At 36.7% G+C, this 14,334-nt stretch overlaps 1 protein-coding gene and 1 long non-coding RNA gene across 8 annotated transcripts in view; one reads left to right on the forward strand and one right to left on the reverse strand.

Moving 5' to 3' along the window:
* The window catches only part of LOC128220296 (metalloreductase STEAP4-like), a 62,769-nt gene that overhangs the window by 7,570 nt on the left and 40,865 nt on the right, over positions 1-14,334 (reverse strand). Inside the window, exon 1 of one of the 7 annotated variants that reach the window (XM_052928645.1) lies at positions 6,582-6,609. The exons of the other annotated variants lie outside the window; for them this stretch is intronic. The gene's annotated coding sequence lies outside the window, so the exon portion shown is untranslated. Of the gene's footprint in view, positions 1-6,581; positions 6,610-14,334 lie in introns of those variants that run through there. 7 annotated transcript variants of the gene reach the window in all.
* On the forward strand, positions 280-4,779 carry LOC128220298 (uncharacterized). The gene is made up of 4 exons (XR_008258745.1): positions 280-470; positions 2,311-2,513; positions 3,680-3,889; positions 4,360-4,779. It is a non-coding gene; the product is annotated as an uncharacterized LOC128220298 (long non-coding RNA).

The following is a 14,334-nucleotide window of genomic DNA, read 5'->3' on the forward strand; positions in this document are numbered from 1 at the left end:
ATTCAAGACTGACCCGGCAAACCCCGGCAAAGAACTTATTTTATGAATGAAAGCTATTAAGAAATAAATCATACGCGGTTAAAGAGTTCATGTAATGTAATATTTTGTGAAATAGCTTTTATGTTTCAAATGATTTTTTTCAGCAGCAATCGAACTATTGTGTTTGTTTGAGTAAATTATTTGGATTATACCTATCACAGTGTGTCAACGTTATGCCTATTGTTATTTTGGACTATAGGGTGTAGTTTTTAAGTCACACAATACACAATATGGCGGCGATTATGCGGAAATGAAATTGAATGTTACTTCGAACACGTTCTTCTACAAAATAACCCACCTGTATTTAGTGCTATTGCTTTAACATCAATCGAAGCAAAAATGGCATCAATGTATGCGTCTAAAAATGTTAAATTTAGATGGAGACAATCCAGAAATGAGCTCCAAGGAAGTGATCGATTTCGGACACGAAGGTACAGTACATGTACATTAGTCTGAAATAATAGACGTGTTATACGGGATTCTTCCAATCCCTACAGTCTAAACGGTTTTGTGCTAAAAGTGGGGGTGTTTGAAAAATATTGAAATTGTATTAAGTGAAGTATTTTATGGTTAAAATGGATAATAAAGTAAAGATTTATATTCATATTTTACCATGGAAGTGCAAAGCTATTTTGCTAAAAAAAACAAGCATTTAATGCATTAAAACACATTATTTACCTTTTCATTAAAAGGAAAGTTGACTGACACAGACAACAATTATGCCAAGTGGAACAACTTGACCCAATCGTAATAATTTGGCCACCTCCGACAAGCTTCGAGATAATACATTGTAACAACTCGGCCTTGGCCGAACAATCTGAACACCTCAGCCAGTATCCAACAGGGATTGACTATCTCGAAGCTTACCGAAGATGGCGAGTTGTTACAATTGATGGCCGAAATGTTCCGATTGTTGTAAAATTGTGAACTGCAGCCTTGCAGGTGCCCTTCATGTATATATTGTTATGTTTTGACAGAATGAAATGAAGAAAAAACCATCAAACTCATAATTATTTGCTTGATATTACTTTTTGGTTACGGAATTTATATAAAATAACATTATCTGGTAATATTTCTTGTTTTTATGATATGTTATAGGTGCAATATGCCTTAACCCGGAATCCCGATCGGAATAACTACCCACTTTTCGTACAAAACAATTTGTACGTGAAGGATTTGCTGTATCAAAAATCGTAAAAAAATCTGTCAACGTACAATTATTTGGACAAGAAGGTACATCTAGCTGATCTACATCTCTTAGTCTAAATATTTGTACGTTGACGGACTCTTTTTACGATTAAAAAAAAATGTATATATATATATATATATATATATATATATATATATATATATGGCAAATCCTTCACTACAACATCTTCATGTTACTTTTAATTCAGAGATGATTATTTACTAAAATTATTTCGCATTTTTAATTGTTGTTTAACCTGAAACGTCTCAACCATCAAAAAAGAACATATATGCTTCAATAGTCTAAAAAAATAGACGTGTTATATGGGATTCTTCCAATCCCTTACGTCTAATCAGGTTGGTGCAAAACAGGGTGGGGGTTGAAAGATATTGAAATCGTAGTTAGATAAGTATTATATGTTTGAAATAGATATTAAAGGTTTATTTTCGTATTTTACTTATTACCATGTAAGTGCAAAGATTTTTTTCACAAAACAAGCATTTAATGCATTTAAACACAACCATTTTACATCTATGTAAATCTATGCACCGCAGCCTTGCAGGTGATCTTCATGTATAACAGTTTATATCATTATGTTTTGACAGTATGAAATGAAGAAAAACACTCATCAAACTCATAATAATTCGTCAGCTTTTATTTTTTGTGTACATAACTCATATATTAGATATATTTAATTATCTGACCAGGAATCCCAATCGGAATAGCTACCCACTTTTGGTACAAAAAAATTGTATGTGAAGGATATGCCATTTCAAAATTTGTAAAAAGATCAGTTAAGTTACTATTATTTGGACTAGTGCTTCAAGTGTTTGATTTATTGTCTCTATAATGTATAATGCACCTGTCAATTGTAGAGCCAAGCTGGGAGCTGCCTAAAAATCAGTTACCCAGTTAGCTCAGTTTGACAGATCTCCATGCAAGTGTTCACATGGTCGTGGGTTCAAGCACCATACCAGTAGCATCTTTTCTCAAAGGTTTACTTTAGAACCCATCATCCATGAGTAAACAATTATGATTTTTTTATTAAATATTACAGGCCATGTTCTTTTGTAAACTTTCAGATTGAGAAGTGCCTGGATACAAGGCTAGTATTGTTAACATCATCTGATACAATCAACTGGAACAAAGCTGAAATGGCTGCCTGACCTGACTTAAAAATTGGATGGCAGTACATCAGACTAGAAGATTACAAGTATTGAGGTGGACAAAATGAAACCTGAGCCTACCAAAGCTGACAGATTGCACAAGAAACACATAAATGCAGGTATTAACTGAGATATTGTAATTATTTTTTGAAACTTCTCTTCATTTAGGAAGTTCAGTTGAAACAGAGTTGGCAAATAAAATGAACAAAGGTATATACATTTTGAATTCTAATTCAAATGAGAACTTTACTGGCTAGCACAGAATGGTAAAATGCTAGTCTACCAATATAAATGTGCCTGGTTCGAATCAGTAAAGCTGATGAATGTACTGGTTGTGTAGCCAGGATGTGAGTAGGTCTGCACTTGGCTGATAATGCATATCATATGTTTAAGCTGCACTCTCACAGATTGTCTGTTTTACCAACTCTTTTTTTTATTTCTTGGTCTTGTAATGAATTATTTTATGCGAATTTCTGAACACTGGACATAACAGACAACTGGAAAAAGGGGATCGCTGCTTTCTTATATTAATTCAGTCAAAAAAGACAACTGAACATATTGGAACGCTGTTTTCTTATTTTAATACGGTCAAAAGATGATGTTCTGTGCCAAAAATCTCATTTTTAGTAAAGCGTTAGCTTTTAACCATAAAACCAATAGTTCCAAATGTAAATATAAAAAACATGATCTTATCTTTTGTCAGCAGTCTTATTTCATCAGTTTTCATACTGCTTTTCATTAGCTTATTCCACGCCAAAAAGTAAACGAAGTTGTCAAAACCTTCAATCTGTGACTGAGAGTCGTAGCACTCTTACAGATTGAACGTTTTGACTACTTTATTTATTTTTTGTCTTGGAACGGGCCAATTTATGTGATAATGCATGTTAACCATTCATATAAGATTGCTGGCAATAAATTTGTCAGAAAATGTTTATATTTAAGTTCAAAATGTTTTATGCATTTTTCTTAAACCGTTAGTAACGCTTTAAGCCATAAAACCTTTGTTTTTCGACCTGAAATATGGAAGTCTGCAATCTAATATTTTGTCAGTAGTCTTATATCACTGGTTTGCAGATATTTTAGCAAAAAAATAGGTCATTCCAAGACAAAAATACAAAAGTTGTAAAAACAGTAAATCTGTGAGAGTGCAGCTTTAAATGACTAAATGTTTTTATTTGGCTTAATTTTCACCTAAAATCTTATAGTTTTGTGGCATCTAAATGGTTTGTTTTTAACAACATTACATGTGCATATGTATATATTTGTTCTTAAATTTGTAATTTAGATTGGAAGATTCATTCTCTGGAAAGTAGAAAAGGGCATGTTATTACATACTGTTATCACTGCCATGACAGAAACCATATTGAGGAGCTGGTCCACCTGTAGGAAGAATTGCGCTATTGGTTGGAGCAGCACTATTACCCAGCCATACACCAGCACTTAGTTTGTCATAGGGAGCATTTCTGAGCAGTTATGGAGACCACTAACTATGCAGGTATGTCATAATCAAAATCTTGGTTTATATAAAAAAAATTATAATTTAGCATCTGTTGAGAAGAAATTTATTTCTAGATTGAAGGCACACACTACAATTTGATGCCAAAAAATATATTTCTTATTTTAATGCATTATCATGTCTAACTCATTTGACTTAAATGATCAAAGCAAAAGAAATGCAAATGATTTAATCTGCAGATATACAAATGTAAGCTTTTTTAACTGGGGAAATTGTTGCCACTTGTCTATTAATTAAAGAACACATTTATAATTAATAATGTTTAATCTGTACACAAATCATATGCCTTCTTTGTTTTAACCATCAATGTCAAAGAGTCCAGCATGATAATGCATTAAATTGAAAAAAAAATATGAACCCTTTAAAACAAGGCATTTCCTAAATCCAATAAAAAATAATTGAATATTGATGCAGAGTTCAGTTAGAATATAATATAACTTTTTTTGCAGTTGTTGCAGTGAAACTGGCACCAGTGTGTTTTCTGTAGAGATAAAGAGATAGTGTCCAGCAATGAAGACCCAACTCCAGATCTGACCTTGTAAGGCCAATATGAAATAATTGTGTGGGAAAATGGGCAAAACCTGCAGTCAGGAATGCACGGAAATCATCAAAAGAACAGTGTTAAATTAATCTTGAATAACATGACATTTATTTTGTTTGACATATTTATTCATGGTGCAGTGAAAACATTCTTTTTTTCTCATGGTTATTTAAATTTAGAATTGATAGGAGGGAACATCACTATGTAGTTTCATGTTCATAGTCAGATCAAAACCCATGTACATGCCCAAATGAGCATTCGAAAATATCAAAATGGTACTTGTTGTATGTAATGTAAGTTAATTAACATAATAAACAAAAATATTTAATCAATTTCAATTTATTATGCCCCTTTCAAAGAAGAGGAGTATATTGCTTTGGACATGTTGGCCGCTACGTCCGTCTGTCTGACAGTAGACCAAAGCTTTTCCGGGTGATAACTCTACAATTCCTAGACCTATTGTCAAACTTGACATGAAAGTTTGGTTTAACCAGTAGATGACCCCTTTTGATTTTAGGGGTAATATGGTCAAAGGTCACAGTGACCTTGAACAGGAAGGTGTCAAACCATACTTCTGACTGATAAGTTGACAATGCCTGCACCTATGGCCCTCAAACTCAACATGGAGGCTAAGTCTGACTATTAGAAGATCCTATTGATTTAAGGGGTCATTGGGTCAAATGTCAAGATCACAGTGACCTTGAATGCTAAAAGGTTGTACTAATAATGACTGGACAAAGCCTGCACCCATGGCCCTTGAACAACTTGACTTTGGGGTTGGGCCTGACCAGTAGGTGAGCCCTATTGATTTGTCACAGACCATTGAATGCAAAAAGCTTGCCTGTGTGACAACTCGACAAAGTCTGCACCCATGGCCTTCAAACTTGAAATTTATGTTTGGGGTGACCAGCAGATGACCCCTTTGGATTTGGAGGTCAAGGTCACATCTCCAATATTGGTCATTAAAACTATGACATTTACTTATTCCCTGCTGCTAAGAGGATACATGTTTATCAACAAATATCAGCCATCATCTGAATATGAGTGAAAACTGTACCAACTACCCTCATACTTTGAATAGCACAATCTTAAAACTGCTTCAAAGGCATCTTTTGTCAATGAAAAACCAGCTGTCATTTCGGTCCATGCATATTTCATTCAATTGTCCAGATATTCTTGACAACATGGCGCTAATTAATGCTGCAGGTTTGAAATTTAATACATTAGTTTTTTTTCTTCAGCACCATGCAGATTTATTAACACTTTTATAATAAAAACAAACTAGAAAACAAATTTTAAAGATATTAGTTTTTTTCATGGTATGATGCCACAGCACCATGCAGATTTGTTTTCACTTTTATATCAAAGAAAGTAACTCGAGCACAAATTTTGTAGATATGTGGACTCTGTTGATAGAAGTTCTGGGAGGAATTTTTAGGCTTGAAAGAGCATCATTTTAAAGTTATATTTTTATTATGTCCCTTGAATCTTGGGTATAGTTTGTATTGTATTTGCATTTTAAAGACATTGGCTTCAACAGACCCTAATGAAATGAAGGAATGTAATTGCTTACTGAAACTGTTATAAGCGACATCATAAATTGAAGCAATTTTAACATAATGAATATGCATTTAACTAATTTAAAGCGGTTCAAAATTAGGAAATTTGAATTAAGAATCTGGTAGGTCATTGGATACATGATTAAGTAGGGCCAATATATTTGTGCTTATTATAATCACATTTATCCTTCTTCATCTACCTTAAAGAGTGTTCATCATTTGTATGAAATCATTTGATCACATTTCATTTGAAAGAACTTTGGGGTAGAGTTTGCCTTCTTCAGTTACGTCACCGACAGTCTTGCAGCGCTTTCAGCGCTTTGATTAAAATCGTGTACATCAAACATAATTTGAGCATATATCAACATTTGCTGAAGGGCTTAATCCGTCTGTATCATAGTTTTCACACTCCTTATGATTTGCCACACGCTATACTGTCATACCAAAAAGGTGCATTTATCACTCGGAGTGACTTATGTTTGTCTTATGTCGTCTGTTCACAAAGGCGACATGAAAGTGGGACGTCTTTTCGTATAACTGGGATTATAAGTCAGACGAAAAGTCGACATACCATTGTGAAGTCTTTCGAATAGCTGGGTTAGAGATGACCTGCATTCATAACAAAACTGCAGTCTCAAAACGGGTTTATGGCACTTGTAGCTGGAGCTTGGGGGTATGTGTATACACACTAGAACGACCAGAGGATGATGATAGTATATCTGAATGGCTGCAGCTGGAGCGTGGGGAGTCTGTGCATAAACACTAGAACGACCACAGGATAATGACAGTATATCTGAAGGGCTTATAGCCCCTGCAGCTGGAACGTGGGGAGTCTGTGCATAAACACTAGAACGACCACAGGGTAATGACAGTATATCTGAAGGGCTTATGGCCCCTGCAGCTGGAGCGTGGGGAGTCTGTACATAAACACTAGAACGACCACAGGATAATGACAGTATATCTGAAGGGCTTATGGCCCCTGCAGCTGGAGCGTGGGGAGTCTGTACATAAACACCAAAACGACCACAGGATAATGACAGTATATCTGAAGGGCTTATGGCCCCTGCAGCTGGAGCGTGGGGAGTCTGTACATAAACACTAGAACGACCACAGGATAATGACTGTATATCTGAAGGGCTTATGGCCCCTGCAGCTGGAGCGTGGGGAGTCTGTACATAAACACTAAAACGACCACAGGATAATGACAGTATATCTGAAGGGCTTATGGCCCCTGCAGCTGGAGCGTGGGGAGTCTGTACATAAACACTAGAACGACCACAGGGTAATGACAGTATATCTGAAGGGCTTATGGCCCCTGCAGCTGGAGCGTGGGGAGTCTGTGCATAAACACTAGAACGACCACAGGATAATGACAGTATATCTGAAGGGCTTATGGCCCCTGCAGCTGGAGCGTGGGGAGTCTGTGCATAAACACTAGAACGACCACAGGGTAATGACAGTATATCTGAAGGGCTTATGGCCCCTGCAGCTGGAGCGTGGGGAGTCTGTACATAAACACTAGAACGACCACAGGATAATGACAGTATATCTGAAGGGCTTATAGCCCCTGCAGCTGGAGCGTGGGGAGTCTGTACATAAACACTAAAACGACCACAGGATAATGACAGTATATCTGAAGGGCTTATGGCCCCTGCAGCTGGAGCGTGGGGAGTCTGTACATAAACACTAGAACGACCACAGGGTAATGACAGTATATCTGAAGGGCTTATGGCCCCTGCAGCTGGAGCGTGGGGAGTCTGTACATAAACACTAGAACGACCACAGGGTAATGACTGTATATCTGAAGGGCTTATGGCCCCTGCAGCTGGAGCGTGGGGAGTCTGTGCATAAACACTAGAATGACCACAGGGTAATGACAGTATATCTGAAGGGCTTATGGTCCCTGCAGCTGGAGCGTGGGGAGTCTGTGCATAAACACTAGAATGACCACAGGATAATGACAGTATATCTGAAGGGCTTATGGCCCCTGCAGCTGGAGCGTGGGGAGTCTGTGCATAAACACTAGAACGACCACAGGATAATGACTGTATATCTGAAGGGCTTATGGCCCCTGCAGCTGGAGCGTGGGGAGTCTGTGCATAAACACTAGAATGACCACAGGATAATGACTGTATATCTGAAGGGCTTATGGCCCCTGCAGCTGGAGCGTGGGGAGTCTGTGCATAAACACTAGAACGACCACAGGATAATGACTGTATATCTGAAGGGCTTATGGCCCCTGCAGCTGGAGCGTGGGGAGTCTGTGCATAAACACTAGAACGACCACAGGGTAATGACAGTATATCTGAAGGGCTTATGGCCCCTGCAGCTGGAGCGTGGGGAGTCTGTACATAAACACTAGAATGACCACAGGATAATGACAGTATATCTGAAGGGCGTATGGCCCCTGCAGCTGGAGCGTGGGGAGTCTGTACATAAACACTAGAACGACCACAGGATAATGACTGTATAACTGAAGGGCTTATGGCCCCTGCAGCTGGAGCGTGGGGAGTCTGTACATAAACACTAGAATGACCACAGGATAATGACAGTATATCTGAAGGGCTTATGGCCCCTGCAGCTGGAACGTGGGGAGTCTGTGCATAAACACTAGAACGACCACAGGGTAATGACTGTATATCTGAAGGGCTTATGGCCCCTGCAGCTGGAGCGTGGGGAGTCTGTGCATAAACACTAGAATGACCACAGGATAATGACAGTATATCTGAAGGGCTTATGGCCCCTGCAGCTGGAGCGTGGGGAGTCTGTACATAAACACTAAAACGACCACAGGATAATGACAGTATATCTGAAGGGCTTATGGCCCCTGCAGCTGGAGCGTGGGGAGTCTGTATATAAACACTAAAACGACCACAGGATAATGACAGTATATCTGAAGGGCTTATGGCCCCTGCAGCTGGAGCGTGGGGAGTCTGTGCATAAACACTAGAACGACCACAGGATAATGACTGTATATCTGAAGGGCTTATGGCCCCTGCAGCTGGAGCGTGGGGAGTCTGTACATAAACACTAGAACGACCACAGGATAATGACTGTATATCTGAAGGGCTTATGGCCCCTGCAGCTGGAGCGTGGGGAGTCTGTACATAAACACTAGAACGACCACAGGATAATGACTGTATATCTGAAGGGCTTATGGCCCCTGCAGCTGGAGCGTGGGGAGTCTGTGCATACTCTCTTCATGACTTGTGTCAAATTACACATTGCCATCTTGTCCACGCAAAATTACAATCAACATAGGTTTTTTATACGTAATGAATATCGGGGAAGTTAACTTTGGGAATATTGAACATAGAGAAATGGTTATACAAATGGGTACAAACACATATCCCCCCCCCCATTTCTCTCTCTCTCTCTCTCTCTCTCTCTCTCTCTCTCTCGCTCTCTCTCTCTCTCTGTTAAATGAACAGAGAGATGTGTATGTTATACAACAGAGTGGTTATTTAAGAATGAAAGAGCAGTTACGTTTAAATTGTATTATATTATTTGTATTATATTAAGGAAAGCTATTTGGTATATATGGGTCCCAGATAATCACGTTATAATCATCTAGTGATGCTTCAAGTTTCATTAACTTCAAGGACAGACTTAAACCACTCTAAACTCACCACAATATGGTCATCACCTAGCGGGCTAGCGGGAATCTCATTATCAACGGCTTTTAGAAAAAGATCATCTTTACAACTTGTTTTTTCCCTTTTTACTTCTTTGAAAACACAGTAACTTGATTTCGCAAACTGGTAAAGTATCATATAGGCTTACCAAATCGACAATGCGACAAGACACGTGCAAGAGTGATATTTCACATATGAGCTGATATCATATTGCCTTTAAACTCTCCAATTTTATCGTTCCCTAGCTTTTATGGTATCAAAATGTTAATTTGCGTAATATCGTTACCAATTCAGCGTAATCTAATGTAAATTCAAGTATGAAGTCAGTATCTTTTCAAAGGGTTACGAAAACCCTTTCTGCAAAGAGGGCATTTTCCGTCATACTTTTAAATATAGAGTTCTTAATTGTTTATCCTGTGTTGTTTTGTATCTTAAAAAAACCCATAAAAAATGGCAAATTTCGAAACTAAGCCAATACTTATTTTTAATATCCCTGATAATCTAAACACGAAATGTCATAAAGCCAATCTATTTTAATTAGGTGAAGCGATACATATAAAGAGTGGCTGGTCTCAATTAATGGGTAGTTTATGCAATATCATGTAGACCACTTATAACTTACAAAACACAAAATGAATGGTTATAAAACTGCATCAAATCAAACCACTTTGTTTGGTAAAGTTTAACTTACAATTTTTAATCATTTCCAATTGTTGCCTTAAACTATCACATCCTATCATATCATTAGTATGGTGGCATACTTCTGCCACCAGATAACCATATAACTAACTAGTTAATTATGTGGTTAACTAGTTACGTAACTAGTTAAGCAGCTATCACTTATATATAAATAGATATTGTGTACTATTTGGAATACCCGTTCTGTACCATAATCCTTCTTCTGCATCTGCGCGGGAAGTATATCATACATGTCATGTAGGCTATAGATCGAAGATTTTTGCTGTCTGCGCTCGCTCGTGCATTTACATACAAAAGGGCTTTTAATATGGACACGGGAGAGCGAGAGTTCAAAGGGGACCTGCAATGTTAAAACTTTCTATGTACCGACTAGTATTATGGTCAAAGACCCTACAGAAATGCTTATCCAAATTTAACAAATATTTTCTCTCTTTATCGTGAAATTGTTTAGAAAGCCGCCCTCTGATGGATGTGTTTTCTCATCAAATTCAACGTAAAAAGCCAACGGGGGTTTTGTCTCCCATACTCCTGACAAAGTGGCAACCGCCTCTTGGAACCCCTTTTTGTCGAAAATCGCACCCCCACATTTTCGCATTTTGCGAACGGCCATGCATTACGTTAAGGATAGCATACATCAAAGGCCCGCTCATTAATCTTCAATTATAATGTGCAAAGAATAGCCAGGTGTGTCGGTAGTTGTCGACCAGGCGAGTCAATTATTGACCTGGTCGTTTGTTTGAACACAAAACTTCATTGATATAAAATTCCCTCTTGTTTTTGTGAATTAATTTTATAATACTATTGCAGATGGAATCACATTCATCAACTGAAGAGGGTGGTTATTTTCCCCCAAAGACTTCGTCTAATGTCTGCGATGACTAAAGTGTGACTGTGTATCAATGCAATGGAACAAAACAATGCTATTTATAGATAAGTGATAACTGGTTAACTAGTTACGTAACTAATTAATCACTTATATAACTAGTTAGTTATGTAGTTAACTAGTTACGTAACTAGTTAATAACTTACCACTTATTCAAAACATCACTAACTGGTAAGTGATTAACTAGTTATTTAACAAGTTAATCACTTAACTAACTAGTTAATTATGTGGTTAATAGTTACGTAACTAGTTAACCACTTAACATTAAGCTGGTAAAATAATACAAGAATGGCAGTTGTAGGCACTAACATGCATTTATTTCCCGTTATGATCTTTTATTTATTTAAAAACTTAACTAGTTACGTAACTAGTTAACCACTTAATTAACTAATTAGTTATATGGTTATCTGGTGGCAGAAGTATGCCACCATACCTTAGATTTAAGAGTAATGAAATGTTAATTTGCGAATTTATAAATACGCTTGAAACGAAAGCATTGGGTGCTCTGAAGCTTAATCTAATGACGGATATTGATATGTGAGATATGCTAACGTTTGAAAGAGATGTGTAATCAGCGTTTTGTTTTGCAATTGACTCTTTTTCAGTTTAAAATTAAACTATTTTCCTTCCGCATTGAGCCCATCAAATAGAACTGATAGATAAAAACCCTTTAAACGATGTCAAATAGTTGCATAACGAAGACGGAAAAAGTAGGATTGATGTCTTCATTAATTCTGAACTTGAATAATTAGTATTGGTAATTGGTGAATGGAAATGTAAACGACCTGTATTGTTGAATTAATTTCAAAGGGACACGTTTACAGATTGAATGTTTGTAACATTTCGTTCAAATTCAAACAATGCACTTACTTTCATTGAAAACACTAAACAACAGTTTGCATTTGTCTGATTTGTCTTAATTTCGGAAACCCAAGCGTAAGACAGTCAATTTTCAATAACGTTACTAACACTTTTTTGCCGTATTTTTAAGTATTTGTAAAAAGTAGAGAAAGTATTTTAACTTCTGTTGCTATGGTATCATTGTTACACGCATGTTGTTCACTTTCATTTCAACTGAATGTTTAACTCCATAAAACGTGAACGTGTCTCTTTTAATTAAACTACGTCTTAAACAAATCAACATTCTTGACAAGCTCCAAAACTAATGTGAAAAACTACAGAAAAACTGAAACCAATGCTGCTTTTCTTTTCCATATAATATCCCTGACTATCCAAACAGGAAGTGCCGTTAAGCTAACTTAACGGTCAACATTATGTTTTGTCCAATCAGAACGAAGCATATAGCGAGTTTTCCAATATATTTATTACAGTAGATCTGCAGTCAGCCGTTATTGAGTTTAATCAGGTGAAACGGTATTTATAAACAGTGACTGGCCCAATTAGCGGGTAGTTTAGGCAATATGATGTATATCAATAACAACGTAAAGATTGTTAGTATAAACTCACAGAAATAAATGTTTATGAGACGTCGTTGAATAAAACTGCTTATTTTTTTAAGTACATACTAAACAGTTTTAAACATTACATAGTGTAGCCATGAATTCTCCAATCCTGTCATATGGTTAGATTTTACGGTATTCAAATGTTCATTTGCGAAATAAATACTCTTGCAATGAATTCACTCGGTACACTTAAGCTTAATCTAACGGAGGATACGAATGTATGAGATTTGCTAATGTTTGAAAGATATTTGTAATCAGCATTTTGTTTTGCAAGTGTTTATTTCCGACAAAAAACACAGCTATTTTTTCCATAAAAAATAAACTATTTTTCCTTCCGCATTGAGCCCATCCAATAAAACTGATAGGTGAACACTCTTTTACATACCATGTCAAATAGTTGCATAACGAGGAAGAAAAAAGAAGGATGGACGTCTTTATAAATTCTGAACTGGAATATTTAGTTTTGTTAAAGGGAGAGCGGAAATTTAAAAGACCTGCATTGTTGAGTTAATTTCAAAGGGACTCGTCCATAGATATAATGTTGGCAACATTTCGTTCAAATTGAAATATTGTACTTTCATAAAAAACACGAAACAACAACTGACAGATACGTTTTTCAACAGAATTTTGTAATTTTGAGCGGGAAGTCAGTCATTTTTTTAGAGCATTACTAACACTTTTCTGCAGATAAGGCATTTTCTGTCATATTTATAAATAACTGTTAACAATAGAGCATTAATTTTAACTGGGTTGTTAACTTGTTATGTCATCATTGTTACTCGCATGATGTTCACATTTTACATTAACTGAATGTACAACCCTATAAAACGTCAACGAGTCTCTTGAAATTGAACTACATCTTAACAACCTCGACCTAAAAATAGTAAAAGGCTATTCTAGTAAACATTGAAAGTGGCACTCTTATTCAAAATCAATATAAACACATACATAACAAACATAATTTTTTAGTGATAATCCTTTAACTACTTACTTGATAATGCATTTATGGAAATTGTAATTAACTGAGAACAAGATTGTAAACGTGTATTTAATAGCTGAAACGCACACATATTAAATGATTGGTGAGTGCTATAAGATTTTCTGTGATCTACTTTCGTTTCATGAGGTAGAAATACCGTGTTTTCTGTACCTTTCTTTTAAATTAACATCGGTTTCCATCATAACCGTTGTTTACGATAATTATGAATCCTTTTGGTATATTAAAACAATTGTATTAATTGTGGTTTATCTTTTTTGGGGTAAGAGTGTATCTTTAAAAAATGTTTTTGCGACTGCGTCGCGTAGGACCTCTTTGTGCGGTGACTGACATACTGATAACCTTTGATCATTACATAATTGTGTAACTATGTGTGAGGCAACGTGTTTGGAGAAGGCAAATACCGCGGAGTGAAAGCGGATAGGTTAGTTCTCCCACCTCAGATAATTAGTTCAATTATTTAACCATGCTAGATATTCTTATCTTGCCCACGGGCGAAGATAAAATGCCCGTATGGAACTCCTTTTTAACGGTCGTCACATTATAATTACCTCCCTTGCTAGTTTCATCCCGACCCTCGCGCAGGGTGTTTTGCGGACACTCGGTAAACCTCGTGTCCGCAAAACACCCTACGCTCGGGTCGGAAT

The sequence above is a fragment of the Mya arenaria genome, chromosome 15 (genome assembly GCF_026914265.1).
Source record: "Mya arenaria isolate MELC-2E11 chromosome 15, ASM2691426v1".
NCBI lineage: Eukaryota > Metazoa > Mollusca > Bivalvia > Myida > Myidae > Mya > Mya arenaria.